The sequence below is a fragment of the Myodes glareolus genome, chromosome 13, assembly GCF_982192425.1.
Source record: "Myodes glareolus chromosome 13, mMyoGla1.1, whole genome shotgun sequence".
In the NCBI taxonomy this organism is placed as follows: Eukaryota; Metazoa; Chordata; class Mammalia; order Rodentia; family Cricetidae; genus Myodes; species Myodes glareolus.
In genome coordinates, this window is record NC_142038.1 from 51,389,272 (window position 1) to 51,412,667 (window position 23,396).

At 50.5% G+C, this 23,396-nt stretch overlaps 1 long non-coding RNA gene across 1 annotated transcript; it reads left to right on the forward strand.

Annotated features, from left to right (window-relative positions):
- The first annotated feature begins 14,569 nt into the window (after positions 1–14,569).
- LOC146891688 (uncharacterized) lies at positions 14,570–22,867 on the forward strand. The gene is made up of 2 exons (XR_015005308.2): positions 14,570–14,704; positions 16,964–22,867. It is a non-coding gene; the product is annotated as an uncharacterized LOC146891688 (long non-coding RNA).
- The last annotated feature ends 529 nt before the right edge of the window (positions 22,868–23,396 follow it).

Below are 23,396 nucleotides of genomic sequence, written 5' to 3' on the forward strand. Positions count from 1 at the left end.
CTGCCTGTCCCTGCCTCCTGAGTGCTGGGTCCTGAGTGCTGGGTCCTGAGTGCTGGGATTAAAGGCAGCAGGAAGTCCACTGACTGACACACTGAGGGAAGCTTGAGAAAGGAGACCTCAAAGCCCACCCCCACAGTGACACACTCCCTCCAACAAGGCCATGCCTTCTAATAGTGCCACTCCCTTTGGGGGCCTTTTCTTTCAAAACTTTTTGTGGGTTCTACCCACAAAAAGAGAAGCAAAGTCAGGGGAAAGCAGACAGCTAATCCTCAGCAGTAAACCATGACAAACCAGGACTGAATTCCCCACATGGAGAGCATGTGGGGAAGGCTGAGGAGAGCCTGGTAAGAGAAGCTTTAGACATGAAGTCTTAATTAGTAAGCTCCATGGCCATGCCACCTGTAACAGCCAAGGAGAAATCCCGCTGGCCACAGCCATGAGCGGGGAGCAACAGGAACACCCACCAACAGAGACCTTCTACAGTACTCAAGAAAGAACTGCAGAGCAGTTGTATGGCACACGCCTTTAATCCTGGCACTGAGTAGGCAGAAACGAGTGGCTCTCTTTGAGTTCAAGGCGAGCCTGGTCTACAGAGTGAGTTCTAGAACAGCCAGAGCTGTCTCAAACAATATAATATAAATAATATGTATGTACGTGTACATCTATGTATACGTACACACACACACACACAAAGGAGGAGGAGGAGCAAAGAAAGAAATCTGCCACCTGCTGCACGGGGTGGACTTCTAATGCAACATGTTCGGTACAAAGTAAGCCCGAGGATAAACCTGTGTGATCCTGTTCACAGACCTAGTATCTGCAGTACACAGAGTCATTGAGACACAAGTGAGGTTGGTGCCAGCAGGGGCCAGAGTCAAGACCAAAGAGGAAAAAGCAAGCTGGGCGTGGTGGCGCACACCTTTAATCCCAGCACTGGGAGGCAGAGGCAGGTGGATCTCTGTGAGTTCAAGGCCAGCCTGGTCTACCGAGGGAGTTCCAGAAGAGAACTATACAGAGAAACCCTATCTCTAAAAACCAAAAAAATAAATAAATAAATAAATCTTGAAAATAAAAGTTCTGGAAGTATATACTAATGATAGTTACACCATATTATGAATGTATCTCATGGTACTGAGGGTTTCTTTTTCTTTGAGAAGGGGTCTCAGGGTCTCATGGATCCAAGATTGGCTTTAAACTCACCATATGTAGCCAAAAACAATCTTGAACGTGTGCGTGTGTGCACGCGCATGTGTGCGCGCACGCATGCCTTAATATCATTCCTCCTTTGTTTGTGACAGGACGTCTTGCTGGGCCTGGAGCTTGCCGGTTCAGCCAGCCTGGCTAACTGGTCAGTCCCAGGGATCCTCCTCTGCCTCCCCAAAACTGGATATAAGCACGTGTCACTATGTCCAGCTTTTTACATGGTGCTGGGGACCTGAACTCACATCCTTATATTTATATGTACATTTTCATGCATGTATTATGTGTGTGTTACGTGTGTGTGTGTGTGTGTGTGTGTGTATATATATATATATCCACAACAAATATACACATATAGTCATAATAAGGAACTAAGTAAAATAGAACACTCTTTTCAAAAATAGCTAACGTCAGCTGGGCACGTCTTTAATCTCAACACTTAGATGGCAGAGGCAGGCGGATCTCTGAGTTTGAGGCCAGCCTGGTCTACAGAGTGAGTTCCAGGACAGCCAGGACTACACAGAGGAACCCTGTCTTGAAAAAAAATAAGAAGAAGAAGAAATTATAATAATATAACATGATTATAATAATATAATATTAATTTTTATTATAGCTAACAAATATTTATTATTTTACTCCGTTCTGGAAACCTTTCCTTTTTTTTCTTTTAGGTTTATTTATTTTTATGTGCTTTGGTGTTTTGCCTGCATGTAAGTCTGCATAAAGGTGCCAGATTCCCTGGAACTGGAATTACAGACAGTTGTGAGCTGCTGTGGGTGCTGGGAATTGATCCTGGGTCTTTTGGAAGAACAAGTGCCCTTAACTGCTGAGCTCCAATCTCCTGTTCTGGAAACTGAGTCCAGTGGACTCAAGCACCTTAGCCCTACCTTCTGTTCCCTTTGGTTTTGGGGACTCCTCTGAGGGTAAAGCAATATCAATCTGACACCATCTTCATGGAGATCTCTAGGTAACTGCGGGAGAACACTATGCTGAGACCACAGACAGATGCCCACACTGCCAGGGCCGGGCAGCTCTCGGGTGACCCGTGACAAAGATTACACATGACTAGAACAAAGCTTTAGAAATATCCCGCTAAGCTCAGGCGTTTTGTGTGTGTTTTGCTTTGTTCTGTTTTATCTTCGAGGCAGGGTCCTACCATGTGCCCCAGGCTGACCTCCAGGTTTAGGCTGACCGCCTTAAGTGCTGGGCCACAAGCGTGAGCCACTAACAACAACAACGAGAAGAAAGTCACGAAGATTTGTCACCATGCGTTTTCAGGGACTGGTAAGGGAAAGGTGGTATCAGAGACCAGAGTCAGGACAAAAGAACAAGGGTTAAGACCAAGGTGTTTGGATCAAACTCCCTAGGTTCTTCACGTGTGCGCAGGTGTATATGCACATGTGTGCAGGTCCGTGTGGAAGTCAGGGGACAGCCTCTGGGTCATTCCTCAAGGGCTTCCCACCTTTTTTGTTTGGGACAAGGTGTCTCACTGGCCTGAAGCTGTGTGTAGCTTAGGCTATACAGTACCAGCGGTGCATCTACCCATCACCACCCCCAATGCTGGGACTGCAGACAGGGCCAGGGGCGCCCAGTATCACGCTTGTCTTCTTTTATGTGGGCTCTGGGCAACAAACGAGCACTTTCTCAATAGCGTCTAAGCCCAAGCTTCCCAGGCTCTCATCCTAGCTCTGCCATTTCCTGGTTGTCTTAGGCAAGTTACTTAACCTCTCTGTGCTTCAGCTTCCTCTTCTCTGAAATGGAAGTGGTATCAGCTCCTTAACCGGTCACCCTGAAGTGGGATACAATAGCTCAGAGGCTGGTGTGTGCCAGGGCTTTGGCTAGGCGGCTCTCCTGGCTGTCAGGACAATCGGAGGGTTAACTCTGTCCCCACGGGACGGGACTGAACAAGGACCAACAGAAATGTTGACATTCAGGTGCCCACAAAACGATTATACAGGTTTGGGGTCAAAAAAAGCCAGCTGGGTGTCCGTCCATGAGAAGTAGCCTGAGGGTCCAGTAGATTGCCAGGGCAGCTGCAGACAAACCAGTTATTGTAACCTCCAGGTCACACTGGGGGATCCACTAAGGGTGGCACTGGGAGCTGAGGTGGATGACCTTGACCTTGGTGGAGGCTACCCTTTGTTGGTGGGAATATAAACCGTACAGCCAGGGCCACAGAGATGATTCAGCAGTTACAAGGGCCTGACACCCCTTGACGAGGCAGGCCTGACATCTAGGTTTGACTCCAAGAGCCCACAGAAAGGTGGAAGGAGAAAGCCAAGCCCATGATATTGTCGTCTAACCTCTAGGTGCTCACCATGGCAGGCACAGCCACACAACACATCATGCACGCATGCACAATACTAATAAATAAAACTTGAAAAGTGAATAAGAAAAAAACGTCCAACCACAGCTGGGCGGTGGTTTAATCCCAGCACTCGGGAGACAGAGGCAGGTGGATCTCTGTGAGTTCGAGGATGTAACATGAGGGCCGGCTTGTTGGGGTTTCTGTTCCGCCCGGTACCCCACAGCTGGCAACTCCCAAGGAAAATCACACACAGGACTCCATATAAGTTGTAAAGCTGATTGGCCCATTAGGTCAGGCTACTTATTAGCTCTTATAACTTATGTTACCCCATTATCCTTATCTACATTAGCCACATGACTCCATACCTTTCTCAGCTGGGCAAGTTACGTGCTGCCTCTTCGGTGGTCTGCACAGGAGTGGCCAAGGAACCTCCCTGCTTCCCAGAATTCTCCTGTTCTCATTGCTCCACTCCTACTTCCTGTCTGGCTTTCCCGCCTATACTGCCTGCCTGGGCAATCAGCGTTTTATTAAAATATGATTGACAGATACAGACAATTCTCCCACACCACGAGAAGGCCAGTTTGGTGTACAGAGTGAGTTTCAGGACAGCCAAAGCTACACAGTGAGAACAAGTCTCTCTCCAGAAAGAAAGAGAGAGAGAGAGAGAGAGAGAGAGAAGAGAAGAGAAGAGAAGAGAAGAGAAGAGAAGAGAAGAGAAGAGAAGAGAAGAGAAGAGAAGAAAAGCTGGGATATTGGGCTGGAGAGATGGATCACAGTTAGGAATGATTCCTGCTACTCCAAAGGCCTCATGTTAGGTGGCTCAAACCACCCATAACTCTGACTCCAGGGAACTGGACACCTTCTTCTGACTTCCACAGGCACCTGCAAATAAATGTCACCCATTCACACATGCTAACTAACTAAACAAATGTCACACATGCACACTCATCCACACTCACTAACTAAACAAATGTCACACATGCACACTCATCCACACTCACTAACTAACTAAAAGGAAATCTCTCTCTCTCTCTCTCTCTCTCTCTCTCTCTCTCTCTCTGTGTGTGTGTGTGTGTGTGTGTGTGTGTGTGTGTCTCTCTCTCTCTCTCTCTCTCTCATTCAAAAAGAGCCAGTGAGACGGCTTAGGAGATAAAGGCGCTGCTGTCAAGCCTGAGGACCTGAGTTCAAGCCCCAGGCCCCACATGGCAAACTAGAGAACTGGCTTCCTGAAGTTGTCCTTGGACCTCCATGCACTGTGATCTATACACCTACACAAGCATACACAATAGATGAATGGAATAATATGTAAAATAATAAGTAAACCTAAAAACAATGCTGAGACATGGAAGTGTACACCGCACTTAGAAGCAGGAGGATCCTGGGTCCAGCAGCCAGCCTATCCTTTGGCAAGTTCCTGGCCAGAGAGAGTCCCTATCTTAGAAAAAAAAAAGAAAAAGAAAAAAAAAAACAGTAACCAGGGATGACAGCTGGTACTGCCCTCGGGCCATGTGCATCTGCACACACACACACACACACACACACACACAAATGTATACATATATACATGCACTCACACACAAAGAAAAATAGGCATGGTGTGCACGCCTGGAATCTCAGCACTCAGGAGGTAGAAGCTTGGAGGGTCAGAATGTGTAAGATCATCTCTGGTTACATGGTGATTTAGAGGCCAACCTGGATGACCCTGTCCCACGTATAAAAACAATGAGGAAAGCTGAGCATGACAGTGCAAGCCAACACTCAGAAGCTGAAGCAGGAGACTTGCTGTGAATTCAAAGCCAGGGCTACACAGTAAGAAGTAAGATCCAAAAAGAAAAAAAACTAAAATGAAAAAAATAGAATTGTGGAGAAGAAAAGCCAGGTGCTTATGATCACTCTTCCTCAACTAGAGACTCCACACGCCTAACCCATGAGAGGAGGGGAGCGCCAGGAGAATTACCAGATCCTGTGGGGGCCTTGGAGTACCAGAACTGAAGCCTTCACTCCCTCCACGGGAGCCCAGGTTTGCCCTGACCGGGATCCCGGCCCCAGGTTCTAAGAGGAGGGAGGGGGCGGGGCATAGCGTAGAGAGCGGTTGTGGGTAGACACTGCCCCGGAAGATGTCTCCTCAACTCTCGCGTCATCACTTGGGAAGGAGATCCTCCTTGCTAAGGGAGTCCATTCTCCTTGTCGAGGCCTCCAATACACCCAAGGGCTCTTCAGTCACAACCCCCATCGATGGTGTCCCCGATGAGAGGCGCCTTCACCAGCTGCAGCTAATCTTGGTCTGGCCCCTCGCGTTGACACATTGGCATCGGTTTGGGGAAAGAGGCCCCAAGGAGCTGTTTGGATGGTGGGATTGGGGACATTCTCTTCCTTACATGTATTTATCACTTTCCTGCTACCGACACATATTTTCTTGTGTGTTGGAAAACAATCACTGCAGAAGGGGCCTGTCCTAGCCACAGCACGCCCAGGGGACAGCTGCTCGGGAGATGAGGCCCTGGAAAGATTGCTCATCAGGAGCAGACGCTGTCAGCTGGAGAGAAAGCTGACGCCAGGACTGGGAACGCACTACCCTCAGGGACCACTGGGGGCCTGTGTGGGGCAAAGCGGCCACTCGCTCTGCTCCATGGGATACACATGTCAGTGAGCCACGCACGCCATTGGATGGCACAAGAAAGCTAGTTTGGTGTGTATTAGCTACTTTACCCATTGCTTTTGATAAAATACCTGTCCAAAGCATATAATCAAGGATACAGTCAGTCGTGGCAAGGAAGGCCTGGCAGCGGGAGCCTAAGGCGGCCGGTCACATCGCACCTGCAGTTGGGAAATGCAGCAACAAATGCAGGACGTGCTTCCTCCTTCACACTCAGTCCAGGATCCCACGCCAGAGAATGTGTGTTTCCACTTCAGTCACCCCAATCTAGATGACCTTTCACAGGCTTGCCCAGAAGCTAACTGTAGGGAACCTCGAAGTCAGCCCCAAACACCCCAAGACCAAGTTCTCAGCACAAAGGAGATTTGCCTCAGAGGGACAGAGGGCAGAGATAAGGGGAAGAGACGGGAGACAGAGGATGAGGGAGAGGGGAAGGGAACAAGGGGAAAGGATGGCTGTGTTTGTCCCAGAGGGACAAAGGGCTGCCTCTGGATAGAAGGAAGACAGACGTGGCACATAGGAAAATGGCAGTTTATAGAGGTACTAAGGGAAACCCCGTGTTAGGATGAGGTGTTTAATTTTAATTGGGCATGTTAATTAAGTGAGCCAAATGGGGCTTTTGATTGCCAGACTTCAATATTTTGATAGCTGGACCTTGGTAGTCAGCTTCAGGAGGAGGGATTGGTCACATAAGGGAATAGACCTCGGGGGCTAGCTTCAGTTTTTAGCAAGGCTGGGGGAATGAGGGAGAAGGGCCAGGCCTGCCAGAGTCACGTGCTCCATGGGCTAGTGACGCTCCATTAACCAGATGGACAATCCCTGGATAGTAGATAACCCCTCACAGGCTTGCCTGGAGTTTGGTCTCCTAGGTGACCCTTGAACTCGTCAAGGTGACAACTGAGACCACTACAGTCTTGTCGGGGCCCAGTTCTAGCCCGGACCATAAATTATTTTTTTAGACCAGTCCCCAACATAAACTCTCTTGACTGGCGTGGAGGAGACGGAAATAAAGACACAACTCACATGGCTTAATTGGGAGGGAGATTTTCAGTGGTCCCTCATGAAGTCCTGAGTTCACATCCTGAAGAATTCCCCTCGTTTATTCTCCAAACAGCTTTTATACCAACACATAAACTGAGAGGGAAAATACATTTGACCTATCTCCTAGGTAACCAAGTGAATGGCGTTTTGTTATGTCCGCATCTACCTGTCTACTGTGTATGCTAGCTGTCACGTAGGCTTGAATCAGCATCTCTATTAGGCCTCCTCCAAATTACAAAGAAAGGGGCAACAATATCCTGACCTTTTGTTAGGGCAGTGACAGCCTGTCTGCAGGGCTACGTGACCACTTCAGGTGGGCCCTGTGCCTTCAGAGCCTGGCTGCCACACCATATAGAAATATGGACCTACACAGTCTCCCTCAAAGCAGCCCAGAACAAAACAAGCTGGATTCAAGTTAGTGAGCTCTCCACCCCAGGGGGAGGTGTGCAAGCAACACGGGCAGTGACCACAGGAGGCTTTTAAAGAGAGGTTTCTAGGCTGTTCAGAAGAATGAACTGAGAGTGTCTGAGGTCCCAGAAAGAGGCTCAGAGTAAAAAAAGCAAAAACAAAGAAAAACCCACAAAAACAAAAACCTTTTGAAAAGATTGGGGCTGGGGTACGCAACAAGATGGCTGGGAGGGTGAAGGCACTGACCACAGAGCCTGTTGACCTGAGTTTAATCCGTATACCATATAATGGTAAGAGAGAACCAATTCCACAGAATTGTCCTCTGACCTCTACAGGTGTGTATGGCACTAGTGCCCCCTACACACACACACACACACACACACACACACATACACACACACATACACACACACACACACACACACATACACACACATACACACATATACACACACACTCACACACACATATACACACACACATACACACACACACACACTAAAAACAGCAGAGCTCAGCCCAGTGGTGCTTACACCTTTAATTTCAGCACTCAGGAGACAGAGACAGATTGATCTTTGAGTTTGAGGCCAATCTCAACTAGTGAACAAGTTCCAGGATAGCTAGGACTACACAGAGAAACCCCGTCTCAAAACAAAACAAAACACAAAACAGAAAAAAAAAAAAAAAAAGATGTCAGCTCCTCGGTCAGACAAAAAGTGGCAAGGGCACTCCATGCCATTTGCAATCTTGGTGGTAGAGGCTTGGTCAGGTAGCACTACCTAGAACAAGGTAGGCCCTCGGTCCCTCTAGGCCTCTCTAGATGAAAATGAGCAGGTCCTCACTGCCTTGTCCGAGACAACACCCCTCTTCTCTAGGTCTCCCCCTCTGCTCACTGGTCTCTGCTGAAACTTTTGTTCCAAGGCTAACTAAATTGTCAGATGGCAGGTTGCTTGGGTTTTAGGGGAACCTGGCTCACAGTCCCTGGGACTCAGGCCTGATGCTCAAAGAGATTCAGCAGAGGTGGCAGAGCCCAACCAGGCAGCCTAGATACAGCTAGATGGCCAAGAAGAAACAGGATGTTATCGCCTAGTGTGGTTACCATGGTGATGGATACACCTGAGCTCACTGTAGTATTAAGGAAGCCTCTGCAAACCTCACATCTCAGCTTCTCTCCCAGGGCTTGCTGAGGGAAGGCTGTCACTGCCGTGGGAATGCAAAACGAGGCCAGAAGAGAGATGAAGCAACGTTGTTTCCCACAGATGTGTTTCTAATCTAAGCACTGCAGAGGTGGCTCATGGGTAAAGCACTTGCCCTGCAAGTATAGGGCTCTGAGTTCTGATCCCTATCACTCATTCAAAGTGAACGCCATAGGGTATGGTTAGGCTGTGACTGCCTTCTCAGTCATCTCATCATCTGTATTTATATTATATGTGTAGGTGACTTGTCTGGGTAGGTGTCTGGACCACATGAGTCCTGGTTCCCAAGGAGGCCAGGAATGGATATTTGATCCCCTGGAACTATATCACACATGGTTGGGAGCTGCCATGTGGGTGCTGGGAATTGAATTAGGTTCCTCTGGAAGAGCAGCCTGTGCTCTTAGTCCCTATAAAATCTCAGGCATTTCTCCAGCCCTGTCAAACCACTTTCTAAGTATTTATTTATTTGTGGTCGTACCTCTGTGCTATTCTCAGCCTTGCAAGCTTCCTTCTGCTGTGTCAACAGATAACGCAGAGACAAAACTGGTCACACTGTGAGCGCTCAGTCATAAACGGGACAGACCAGGCTGGTCTCAAACTCAGAGGTCCACCTGCTCTGCCTCCTGAGTGCTAAGATTAAAGGTGTGCGCCATCACACCGGCAGTGTGGGACATTTTTATCAATCACTGCACTAAGGCTCAGGGGCCATCAAGGAAGAGGAAGCAAAAAGGATGCAAGGGCCAGAGGATGGGGAGAAGTGCCTGGAAATGCTGTCTTCTGGACCAAACAAGACCGTTCATTTGTAAACCCAAGGCAGCTTTAGTTGCCTATACAAGGTTCAGTCAATCAAACTTCCAGCCTGGGGGATGGGGGCTCTCAAAGCCCCACTTCTAACTGAGGAGCTAAGGGCAGTGGATGGATAGCTGCTGGGAGAGGGAGAACCATTCTTCTTTGGCGGTGTGAACCCTGAGAGACTGCCTGTGTGCCCGTAGATGGCCCGCACCCATGCACATATGGACAGACTAATGGGACTTACAGGGTTATTTAAAACTTAGATGATATATGAAGAGAAATTAATACAATAACTCTTTTTTAATATTTATTTATTTATTATGTATACAATATTCTGTCTGTGTGTATGCCTGCAGGCCAGAAGAGGGCACCAGACCTCTTGTTGTGATGGTTGTGAGCCACCATGTGGTTGCTGGGAATTGAACTCAGGACCTTTAGAAGAGCAGGCAGTGCTCTTAACCTCTGAGCCATTTCTCCAGTCCCCTACAAAAACTCTTTTAGAGGGTCGAGACAGGATTTCTCTATGTTGTCCTGGTTGTCCTGGAACTCTCTCTGTAGACCAGGCTGGCCTCAAACTCAGAGATCCACCTGCCTCTGCCTCCCAAGTACTGGGATTAAAGACGTGCGCCACCATCTGCCCTGCTACAAAAATGCATAATTTTTGTTTGAGACAGGGTCTCACTATGTAACCTTGGCTGTCCTGGAACTCACTACATAGACAGGCTGGTCTTGAACTCATAGAGATCCTCCAGACTCTGTCTCCCAAGCACTAGAAGTTTTTCAAGGTGAAAATAAGTGTTAGAGATATGAAAACACTGGGACCTTTCTGTGCCGTCGGTGAGGAATTAAATGGTGCCATCAGCATGACAAATAGAAGGATGGCCTGAGTATGTGGCTCAGATGGCGGAATGCCTGCCTGAAAGGCACAGCGTCCTGGCTTTAATCCCCAGCACAACATACACCCGGAGTGGTGCTTGCTGACCGTAAGCACTCCAGAGATGGGGCAGGAGGATTAGATGTTCAAGGTCATCCTTGGCTATATAGGAAGTTTGAGGCCAGCCTTGGCTACATGAGACCCTATCTAAAATTAAGTAAGATGAATTTCCCATTAGGAGTATTTTGTCACTTTTGAAAACAACAAATTCTGAATATGTATCATAAAGTTAGCCTGGCAGCTAGGCATAGTGGTCCATGCCTATAACCCTAGCACTTGGGAGGCTGAGGCCAGAGGATCAGGGGTTCAAGGCCTACTGGAGCTTTGTAGTGAGACCCCGTTCCAAGGAAAAAGAAACAAAGAGAATGACTTGGCTTACTTGTTTAGCCCTCGCTACAGTATGAATTCCCTGAGAGCTGGGCCAGGTTGGTCTGAAATTCCCACCTGTGGGGCCAATCACTGAAAACATGGGGTACAAGACAGATGAGGGCCCAGCCACCTGAACCTCACAGTCTGGGTCAAGGGGGAAAACACTGGACAAGCAAGTTAGTGAGAATATTGTGCATAGCACCTGCACAAGATGGGGCCTGCCTGTCAGCATTCCAGCATGAGTGGGAGCATTTACGAGGCCCCGCCTCTGAGGAAGCAGCTATCACCAGTTAATGGCTGTAGGGCTAGGAGGACCATGTCTGTCAACAGTGAGGGAGGCATCTTAGCCACCCCTGTGTTTGTCAAAGACCCCATCTGCAGGGGCTTTTCTCTCAGGTCCAGCTGCCCTGCTTCCCACTCCCTAAAGTTCAAGGACCTAACTGTTGCAGACTGGTGACGACGAAGGGCCCTCATCCCTCCTTGTCTCCCTGTCCCCAAAAGAAGTCAAAATGAAAGCACCCATCTCTGCTCCACCTGTCTGGGGATGGGTTCAAGGAGGAAGGAGAGCAATTCACCTTAGCTCCCCAACAGGCCCTGTTCCATGGTGACTGGTCTCAAGTAAAGGCACACAGAAACCTCTGGTAGCAGCCTTGTAATCCATGAAGATGCCCCGAGCATCAGAGGCAACAGCATCTTTGAGCCTGGTAAGGCGGGCTTCCCCTAGATGCTCTGTCCTGCCTGGCCGCAGCCCTGAACTGTGGTTCATCTGGAGAGAAGCAGCCCCTGGAGAGGCTGAGGGAGATTCACAGAGGAGGCGGTTCTCGCCCCGTCCTAGCCTCAGGGAACTGAGGATTCACTGACTACACGTAGGGCAACTTAAAGAGGGGAAGTCACAGGTCCCTGTACCCCCTAAAGTAGAGATGAGAGGGGTCTTCCCCCACCAGTTACATTGAAGGACCTAGCACTAGCTGGAGACAGAACTCGTTAGAAAAAAAAAAAAAAAAAAAAAAAAAGCAAGCACCAGGCAACTGGGAATGTAGTTCCCACTGTTACTACCATGCTTATGTAGTACATACGAGGTCCTGGTTCCATCCTCAATGCACCACGAAACTGTGAATGCTGGCAAATGTTGTCTGTAATCTCAGCAGTGGGAAGGTACAGACAGGAAGATCCAGAGTTCAAAATCAACCTCCCAACCTGGGAAGATTGCTCTGTGGGTAAAGACACTTGCCACCCTACAGCACAAGCTTGGTGACCTGAGCTCAATCTTCAGGACCACACAAAAGCAAAGAGAACTAACCCATGGTGCCCATAAACAGACATACACACATACACATAAACAGACATACACACATACACACACGCGCGCATGTGCATTTTTATATTTCCTTTGTTTTATTTTGTGTGTTTGCCTGCATTATTTATGTGCACCTGGTACCCACAGAGGTCAGAAGCTCAATGCCTAAGAACACCTGCTGTTCTTCCAGAAGACCCAGGTTCGATTCCCAGCACCCATATGGTGACTCATGATCATCCAGTCCCAAGGGATCTGACACCTTTTCAAGTACCAGGCACACAAGTGGTGCAAGACATACATACATGCAGGAAGAACACCATACACATAAAAATAAATAAATACTTAAGTAGACTGGAGAGATGGTTCAGTGGTTGAGAGCATGGCCTGCTCTCTAGAGGTCCTGAGTTCAAGTCCCAGCAACCCCATGGTGGTTCACGACCATGGGTAATGAGGTCTAGCACCCTCCTCTGGCGTGTGGGCATACATGGAGGCAGAATGTTGTATACATTATAAATAAATAAATAAATCTTTAAAATAAATAAATAAATACTTAAGTAATAATAATAAAGTAGACAGTAGTAGAGGAAGATATCCAGTATCAACTTCTGCCCCCCACACATGGACTTAGCACCTGCATAAATGCAAGAGCACTCATGCACACACACACACACACACACACACACACACACACACACTACAAATAAATAATCTTTTTTAAAATTTTTAAGTGCTGAGCAGTAGTGGTGCACACATCTAATCCCAGCACTCAGGAGGCAGAGGCAGGTAGATCTTTGTATGTTCGAGGCCAGCCTGGGCTACAGAATGAGTTCCACAACAACCAGGGCTACACGGGAAAACTCTGTCTCAAAAAACAAACGAAAACAAGACAAGGGATGTGCATTAGTGGTAGAGCACTTGCCTAGCATGTGCAAGGCCCTAGGCTCAGTTTCCAGCTCTGTATAAGATCAACAAGCTGGGGTGTAGCTCAGAGAATAGGGGTCCTGCCTCACATCACAAAGTCATGAGTTCGATTCCTAGAACTACGTAAGCTAGGAGTGATTGTGGCTCATCCCCGCAACTCCAATACTCAGGAGGTAGAACAGGAAGATCGGAAGTTCAAGATCATCCCCAGCTTCATAGCAAGTTAAAGGCTAACCTGAGATGCATGAGACCCTCCCTCAAAATAAAATAGTATAAAATAAAAGAGACATAAGAGCACATTCAGCCATGCAGACCCTTCTTAATAATAAGATTTGTGTGACCTGCATCCATGAAGCCCCCAGCTTCTTTGTCGCCCCAGTCAAGGTTCTGACTGACCCACATCAGGTCACAAGCCCTCTCCTCATCTCCAGTGTCCTAAATACAAAAGGATTTATATAGTGATATCTTATTTATGTTTTAATAAATAAAGCTTGCCTGAAAAATCAGAGGTCAAACTAAGCCACTAGAGGCCAGGCAGTGGTGGCGCACACCTTTAATCCCAGGATTTGAGAGACAGAGGCAGGTGGATCTCTGTGAGTTCAAGGCCACCCTGGGCTACACAAGATCAAGGCAGAAAAACATCCAGGTAGTGGTGGCCTACACCTTTAATCCCAGTCCTATGGAGTCACAGCCTTTAATCGCAGCACCGAAGGGGAATATAAAACAGAAGGAGACAGAGGCTCAGGGCTCAGTCTGCACTCGCCCAGCCTTGGTAGAGGGAAGATTCTTCTAGTGACTTGGTTGTTTTGCTCTTGTAATCTTCATCTTGAAGCCCAATATCTGTCTCTGGGTGTTTATTATTTGTGCTACAGACTGGCTGGCTCGTGAGCCCATCTGGGTCCAGGGAGGAGGCAGGGCATCTCCTCGTGACAGCCAGGGCACAAAAGCAAGGGGCTGGGCACATAACCGGATGAAGACATAAACCTCTGCTGAGAGTGAGGTGGGGGAGGGGAAGGCAAGCCATGCAACCGAGTAGCCTTTCCAGAGACAGGGAGACGTCTGAATTGTTAGCTGGGGGCTCCGAGTGCTGGGATCTGGCCTTCCCCTGTGAAGGTGCTGAGGGGACTGAGGCCATATCCTAGGAGCCCTGAATCTCCCCCATTACGCCTTCTCCCACCCTGGCCCTGCCACCTGCCTGGAACCTTCGCTGGTGCCTCCTTGCCCTCAGCTCCAGGCTCAGTCTCCTCACCTTTCCCCTCTCAATGCTGCACCCCCAGCTGACACCAGAACGCTGCACCCCCTCGGTCTCCTACTTTGAAACCACCGGTCCCTAGTACCCTCAACCCACCTTACCCCTGTCCTGACACATGTCTGTTTGTCCTCTTTCATCTTGCACCTCCTCCAGGAAGTTCTCCTCTGCCTTCTAGGGTGGGTCAGACAGCTGTCTGCTCTGGGCCGGCACAGGCCTAGTGACTCACCCTCCTCTCTCACTACAGACAAGTCCTGCAAGGGCAGGGACCGGCCTTCTTCAGGCTCAAGCCTGACCCAACACACAGGACGCCCTCAGTCATGGCTGCGGAGGGTATGTGTGGGTTCACGGGGGGGGGGGGGGGGGGGGGCAGTGAGTGCTTCACTCCGTGTGGGCTTCAGCGGCAGATCAGGCAGTGTAGAAAACAGGGATGAAGAGGAGCAAGGCCACGCCCTGTTCCAGGCCCAGGCGTCACTCCCCACTTCACTGCCACAGAGTCCCAAAAGGAGAGAACTCATCCTCATACTTTCTTGTCCCCTCCCTGCCACCATACATACTCACACACACACACACACTGACACACAAATCCCAGCCAGGGTGACCATCCCAGTGCCCTTCTTAGCCAGTACAGTCCTGATGACCTCTTTTCTTGGCTAGTCCCAGAGAGAACGTGCTCCATCTGGAGCCTGCCCCATCCTTCCTTCCTTCCTTCCTCTCCATCCCTCGGCCTCCATATTTCCTTCCTGCTCTTACTCTTGCAGGAAAGGTTCTAGCGAGGCCCCCAGATTCGACTGCCCGCACTAGGACACACACTTACTCTGTCAGCCATGGGCGACTGGGGCGAGGGGATCTGACCCAGGCCGCAGGCACCATGAGAACACACAGAACAGCAGAAAGCAAGGGTCCTCTTGCCCCTCCCTCCGCCCCCAACCCTAGCAGGACGAGAGAGCCCCTAGAGCTCACCCTGAAAGCCTGGTAGGGTCTTGTCACCCTGCCTGGCAGCTGCCCTGGCCGAGAGCCTCTTCAGCCAGCTCGGAGTCGGGCTCCCTACCAAGTCTACCTGGTATGGTCATGCCTCTCTCACACATGTAGAGAACATGGATTTGCTAAATAAAACTAAGGAGAGCTCCCAAGAGCCAGAGAGGCTTGAGGGGAGTAATACCACCTCTTGGACACTAAATGCTCGCATGATTAACTACCACCACTGCTGCTGTCAGCCCCAAGCTCCTCCCTATACTCCTCCTCCCGCTCTCCTCCTCCCTCCCTTCCCTTTTCCACTTCCTCCTCCTGTGATTTAATCTTTACAATCACCCTGCGGAGTGGGGGGAGTTTTTGTCCTTATTTAATTCATTTTATTGTATTAATCTTATTGCTGAGATAAGGTCTCATCTGGCCCACGATGACCTTGAATTCATTACACAGTCAAGAAGAATCTTGAGCTTCCAAACACCCTGCCAAGATTTTGTGGTGCTGAGGATAGAACCCAAGGCCCCATGCATGCCAGGCAAGCAGGCTATCAACTGAGCTACTCACTCATGGGGCGGAGTCTGGTGGATGAATCTCTGTGAGTTTGCGGTCAGCCTGGTCTACAGAGTGACCTCCTGGTCATCCAGGGCTATGCAGTGAGACCCTGTCTCAAAAACAGACAAACAGAAAGAAAGAAAAAAAGCACTTGGTGCTCTTCCAAAGGGCTAGAGTTCAGTTAGTTCCAAACCCACATCCAGTACTCCAAACCAACTGTAGTTAGAGTTGTGGGGGATTGGATGCCCTCTTCTGGCCTCTGCTGTCACCTGTACACATGACATACACACATATACCTTTTTTTAAAAAATGAGGGCCAGACAGGCCTTTGATTCCAGCACTCGGGAGGCAGAGGCAGGTAGATTTCTGTGAGTTCAAGACCAACCTGGTCTACAGAGCAAGTTCCAGGACAGCCAGAGCTACACAGTGAAACCTTATCTCAAGAAACAAAAAAAGAGGGCTGGAGAGATGGCTCAGCGGTTAAGATCATTGCCTGCTCTTCCAAAGGTCCTGAGTTCAATTCCCAGCAACCACATGGTGGCTCACAACCATCTGTAATGAGGTCTGGTGCCCTCTTCTGGCCTGCAGGCATACATGCAGACAGAATATTGTATACATAATAAATAAACAAAATTTAAAAAAAAAAGAAAGAAAGAAAAAAGAAAAGAAAGAAAGGAAGGAGGGAGGGAGGGAGGAAGGAAGAAGGAAGTAGATTGCTCAAGCTCAAACCCAGACCAGAGTCCTCCATCACTGCCTCACCATGTTCCTTGCTGATCCTAGAACACCTCACGGGCTTGGATGCTGTCACCAGTCATGCAAAACAGATGGAGGAGACATTTCAAGAAACTCAATTACTATCAATGATGCCAGGCCATAACTGGGCACAAGATCACAGTTTAATCTTAGTGAATCACCCAAATACAACAGTCTGCAGACACCTAACCTAGGCCCTCCTGCTAGATCTCTGTCCAGATAGGAGTTCATTTATCTCGTCCACAGATAGAAGAAAAGCCCATTTTGATAGTAGCCCTTCAAAGACTGCTCAAGCAGGTATCTGCTCCTCTTCCCTAGCAACCTGGGGAGCATCTCTGCTCCGCGGCCACCAGAGGGCGCGCGCTCCCTCTCAGAGCCCAAACCACGACGGTGTCTTTTGCCAGCTCGCGAAAGCTATCTCGTAGAGGGTGCAGCATCTTCGGGAAGAACCCCCTGGGATACGCCGCAACCCTGGGCATGAATTCAGTGTCGGTACAACACTTTTGCCCCTTGACCTTCCACTCTGGCCGCACCCCCACGCTATGATCTCCTGGAGACTGTTCGTGCGCCCCCTCCTGGTTATTGAGAGCACAACGGCCTAGCGGTACTGATGCTTCGAGGGTGAAATTGAGGACAGAGTATGATCAAGACAGAACTTACCTGTCGTGGGTCAGGAGGTGCCTAATGGGCATATACTGAGCAGAGAGATGTTGTGGTGGTCATCGCTAAGTACTCCGGCGTGAGTACAGGAAGGGTATGGGAACTACATTGAATGTTAAGATTATTGGATGCTTCATAAGAGAACGCTGAAGGACGACCAGAAAGGTACTGGGAGCAGCGCATGATCCCTGGAGACTGTTAAAAGGCACTAATCTTAAAAAGGAAGGAGAACACCAAGTAGTTACACGACGGTGCTGTGGGTCCCTGAGTGGGTGTTTGATAGCAAACAGTTGATCCTAGGGCCATACCGAGTAACACCTTGTAGAGGTGAAGAAACTACATAGGAGTTGGGGGTCCAAACCCACAGTACGAAGCAGTAAGTGGGTTTAGGGTTATGGTTACCAGGGTAAAGAGGATCATAGCATGTTCTGGGGACATGGGCAGTATCTATGAGCGGTGGACACCGTGCTTGACACTGGATGACAGAGCAATCGACTCACACCCTGGTTCAGGATGGTATTTCGCATCGTGCTTCGGGGGCCTCTCCAGCCCCTCCAGCCTGTGTCACTGTGCCATTTTCACAGTCAGGATTTAGATCAAACATCTCTCAAGAGAGGCTCTGGCCCTGACCAGAACCTGTCCGTGATTTCCTAGCTTGTTGGGGTTGGGGAAGACGCTGCATACGAACAGAAGACAGTCTTCTTTTTCTGCTTCCCCCAGACACAGAGGAAAGTAAAGGCAGGTCAGCCTTTCATTCCCAGAAAAATAAGGAGCCCCCTCCTCAGCCCCTCCTACCAGGCTTTGGCCTCCTGGCCCAGCTTGCTGGCTGCTGGGCCGGGAGGGGCTGCCAGGCTCGGCCTCCTGCCCACTGCGGGGCGCCGGGGGAGGGCGGCGCGAGGCTCGAGATGCCGCGTTGCCATGGAGACGCTGCCGCATCCTGACTGCTCCTGGCAACGGGGTCCCGCAGCCAGGCAGGCGCTCGGCGGGGACCCCAGGGAGCGGGCGCGCCAGGCTGCCCACGGCGCCGCCAGACCCCCGGGACACGAATCCGGCTTCCCCCTCCCCAAACACCCCTCACTACCGCTCCCAGGGGCACACACATGTACATGCGCGCCCCAGCTGCAACAGTCCAGGCGGAACTGCAGCCCAAGCCCTCCCTGCAGCCCCCACTCATTAATTCAGCAAACATTTGCCGACCGTCTCAGTGCCAGGCGCGAGCTGGCCACCGCGGATGCAGCGACGAGTCACACCGGGACGCCGCACAGCCCCCGCCCCCATCTCAGCCCGCGGGGAAGGCAGACACAGAAACACTGCGATCAATACTGTGACCCCAACAGCAGCCACCGTCGACTGTGTGCTAAACCATCTCAGGCAAGGGTTGAACAGGTTTTGTTTTTTGTTTTTTTGTTTTTCTTGTGACCGTTGAGAAGCATAGTGAGAATCCCCGCACACCACCACACCCTCCTTTAAAAAAAAAAAACAGATGAGGAAACTAAGGCCCAGGAGGGCGTGTTTATTCTCCCGAGGCCACACAGCAAGAAACAGAGCAGGCCTTCTAATTTGAACCTTAGCCACTTCCGGGCACTGTCACCGCTGTGTCTCCAGAGTGTAACCAAAAAGAACCCCACTCAGCCAGTGAGACATCAGGGACACAGATCTAACCTTGGGTCTTAGAGGAAATGCAAACCTATCAGGCAGAGCAAGAGACAAGCAGTCTAGGCTGAAAGAACAGCTCTTAAAACGCAATGAAGAATTTCAGCTAACAGACTGCAGGGTGGGGATAGCAAGGACAGAGAATGTGGTTAGAGCCGAGTCTGACAGGGCGGTGGTGGCAGAGGCAAGCCGAGTTCGAGGCCAGCCTGGTCTACAGAGCGAGGTCCAGGACAGCCAGAGCTACACAGAGAAACCCTGGGCGGGGAGGGTTTAATAACTCAGTGGCAGGAGTTGACCTAGCCCGTGCGAGGCTTCAGATTCGATCTCCATGTCGTGAGGGCCTGGAGTGGTGTGGGGTTGGCCTCTCTTAACCCAGGCCAAGGAAACTAGACTCCATTCCTAGTGGAGCTGGGAGCGTGTGAGCACGGCAGGGCATGCGCTGACTGTTGCTCTGGCAACCACCTGGAAGGGGCAAAGCAGGAAGAGGACTCAGAGACTAGGGAGCATGCTGTGGCCTAGCCTCCCCAGCCAATTTCAATGAGAAAGGAAGGAATATGTCCTTCTTACTCTCCCAAGCAAACACCCTTCTATCTGACACAGAAACTTAGGGAGTCGCTCCAGAGCTTCAAGTATAAGGTTCAGGGAATGTCAGGTCTCAGAGAAGGTGAGGACAACACCCGGAAACATCCTTTAGACAGACATGAGGAAATGCCCGGGCTAGACCGCCATAGGGACTTTCAAAGAGAACGGGTCTAGAGAATCAGAGACAGGGAAGTGTGTCTCATCCTCACAAGAATGGAGTACCCTGCAGCCTCTCCTGCCATGACAAGTATATCTGGCCTCTGCCCAGCAGACCCTGCTCAGGGCACCCTTCTGAAGAGACATAACCCCCAGGCCCCCAGCCTCTCTCCTTCCAAGGTTAGCCTAATTTTTTCCCTTCCGTGGATTCAGGTCATTGCTCCCCGTCCTCTCTCCCAGGCGCCTCGGAATGTGACTAATTCCCTCCCTTCATTTACGGGTCCTGTTACCTGGGAGGTATTTATAGCTCAGCAGCCTGTCTCCCTCTCCTGCGGCTCATCTGCTCTCCCTTAGGCCATCGCTCCCCACTCGGCCATCTTTGCCTCCCACCCTGTAATCCCCCTCACAGATAGACTAGACCTGGCTGGGAGGGGCCGAGACCTTTTGAAATCGAGGGAGGCAATGTGCCAGTGATATGCCCCTTCCTTCTGAGCACCCCAGAAACCCTGGGGCCGGAGGAGGGTGGCTATTGCTGGCCTCTCTGTGACCTTAACGTGCAGTCTGATATTTTTACTAATGACAGGTAACAGCTACAGAGGGGTCACTGCCAGCTGTTGTTACCACCCTTGGTTTGTGCACGGAAACTGAGCCTGGAAAAAGTCAGACAGCCTTGCTCAGATCCTTAGGGCCAGGCAAGGCTAGTGGGCCCACCCTTCAGGACCTGCTGGTGGGTGGGGAAACTGGTCTGAGAGCAGGCCGGGGGCGGGGAGATTTGGTGAGGGCTGAGGCACAACCAGGGTTCCTGACCAAAACCCAAGTCCCACATTGCCTTGGCCATCTGCCATTTCATCTGCCCTCGGCTTGTCAGGAAAGAGCATCAGAAAGAGGCTACTGGGTTCCCAGACTCTGCGTGTCACACCGTGGCCCCGCTCTAGGCAATGAGTCCCTGAAGAGCATAGGAGGAGGCATAGACCTGTAATCAAGGACAGACGGGGCTTCTATGTCCATGGGTAGTGGGAAACTACAGCAGGAAAGAAGAAAATTAGACCCCAGGGGGAACTTCCAGCAGTTTCCATGTCATAGTTGCACGACTGTCCCAAGACCCCTTCACACACCAGGAGGTCTGAGGTCGAGGGGTAGACAGACCAGCTCACCGAGGCCCAGAGTCTCCGACCAGAGATTTGACAGGGTCGGTAAAATGATTACTAGAAGCCAGAGATAGAGCAGAGGGCCAAGTGGAAGGTCAGCTTCATGTTTAACTTTACCAGAGACTCGATTTCCCCATCTGTGAACGGGCGGACATCACATCTCACTCCCCAGAAGGCATGAGAACTCAGGGTTGAGAGACAGGCAGAAACTAGCAGCTGGCACGTGAGGGGCTGTGCAACTGTGGACTTTAGGGGTCCAGAGATTTGACAGGGTCAGTAAAATGATTACTAGAAGCCAGAGATAGAGCAGAGGGCCAAGTGGAAGGTCAGCTTCATGTTTAACTTTACCAGAGACTCGATTTCCCCATCTGTGAACGGGCGGACATCACATCTCACTCCCCAGAAGGCATGAGAACTCAGGGTTGAGAGACAGGCAGAAACTAGCAGCTGGCACGTGAGGGGCTGTGCAACTGTGGACTTTAGGGGTCTGCCACTCTGCCAGGTTTGTGTGGCGCTAGAGACCAAACCTGGGTCTTTGTGTATGCCAGACAGGCACTCACCAACTGAGCTTCACCCCGCCCTCTTATTTGTTGTTTGCGTTTTCAAAAAATATTGAAGGGGGGAAGTGTTCCGGACAGGGTTTCTCTGTGTAACCTTGGCTGTCCTGGAAAAAAAAAATTGCTGTGTAGACCAGGCTGGCCTTGAACTCAGAGATCTGCCTGACTCTGTCTCCTTTGCCTCTGCATGGCATGAATGCATTATCCAAGAGGGCCAAAAGAGGGCAACATATCCTCCTAGAGTTACAACCGGTTCTAAGTCACCCTGTGGGTGCTAGGAATTGAACTTGGGTTCTCTGAAAGTGAAGCCAGTGCTCTTAACTACTGGGTCATCTCTCCAGGCCCTGTTTTGTTTTCTGAGACAGGTTTCACTATGCAGCCCAGACTGGCCTCAGACTCAAGGAGAGCCTCTTTCCTGGTTGGGGTTACAGCTGGTTTTCCTGGTCTGTCTTCTCTCTCAGAGCTGAGTCCAGGCCCCTGCAGTGGGGAATGGACACTGCCGTCGTCATTATTTCTCCATTTCTGCTGTGTTCTCTATGATACAGACTATATCACACACCCAGCCAAGCTTCGGCTCCCTCTTTGAAGGAGTCACCCTGCACGGTGCCACAGGGCCCAATTAGGAGCCCTCTCAGGGGGCCACATTGGATCCAGAAGACCCTATTGTACCCCCTTGTGCTACCTCTTACCATGAGATGTCAGGAGCAGCCTGCAACAAAATTCCCCAGTTATTCTGATGTCTGCTCCTGGGAGTCAGGTTCTATGGCAGCTGAACCAGCCTTTCCCAGGGCCGCGGCACACAACAGTTACAGGTTATACCAACCTAGGTGACCGTGGGCCGTCACAGAAGCACCAGCAGACACACTGGGGAGTGTCCCTGCAGGCAGAATGGCCTCTAAGGTGATTTAAAGGGGTGAAAGCAGGCTCTCTCTCCTTCCCCTGGGAAAGAGGAAACCCAGCCTGCCACAGGTAAAGGATATATACTTGGAGAGGTCCCATCGGTTGGCAGAGGTCTCCCAACACCCAGAAGGCAGGTTCAGGCAATGCCTACTTAGGTGCCCGTAGTTGCTGGTTCTCATACTGATTGCATAGGCAGAATCAGGCTTGGTTAGTGGGCATGGAAGCAACCAACAGCCCTGTGTATGCTGGCGGGCTGAGAGGAACTGGAAGTCAGAATCTTTATTCTTCAGTCTGGCTCCCCAGAGTTTTGCTGTGTGACCTGTGACAAGGCCTAGCCTCTTTTTGAGCCTCAGTTTACCCAGACTTCCTTATGGAAACCTGATCTTCACCATCTCCCGATCAGATCTGAGTAGAGCTTCTTTAGACATACCAACAGAGGAGCTACCCTGGAAGGCCCAAGAGGGGTCCGTGCCCACATTGCCATCCTCTCCCCACCCATGGGCACACAGGGTCCTCGTTGAAGAAACACGGTGTATACAAATAATTAAACGGAAGAATTGGAGTGATTAGGGCAGATGATTATTGTCAAATTATGATTTATCTTGTAGTGGAATTAGTATTCCCCCAAAGGGCCCGGCGTGGCGCTGCGCCCGCCACGGCCCGTGATTAATCGCCGTCTCCAGAAGGTCACCTCCAGCCACTGCAGATTAACTCAGTGGGGAAACTTCTTTCCGTAATTCAAGCTGTTGTTCCCACAACCTGTCATCCGCCTTGGAAAAGGACGATTTCGTCAGGGAGCCCGGGGCGGGGGCCGGCCAGCTCCCCAGCCCCTCCCGGCTGCAGACATGATATATGGTGCGTCCCGACACGGGTGACCGCGAGGGGGGGCGGCGTCAGCCGTGGGGTAGGCAGCGGGAGGCAGCAGTGGGGGGATAGGTGGGGGGAAGCTCCGGCAAGCACAAGTAGGCTGTGAGGGGAGAGCGCGCGGGCGGTGGCAATTAGGAAGAAAATTGGATTTTTCAGCGTCCAGAGGCAGCTGCGATCTGCGGTGTGCGATGCAGTCAGCCCCCACCCACCCACCCGCCCGCCCCTTCC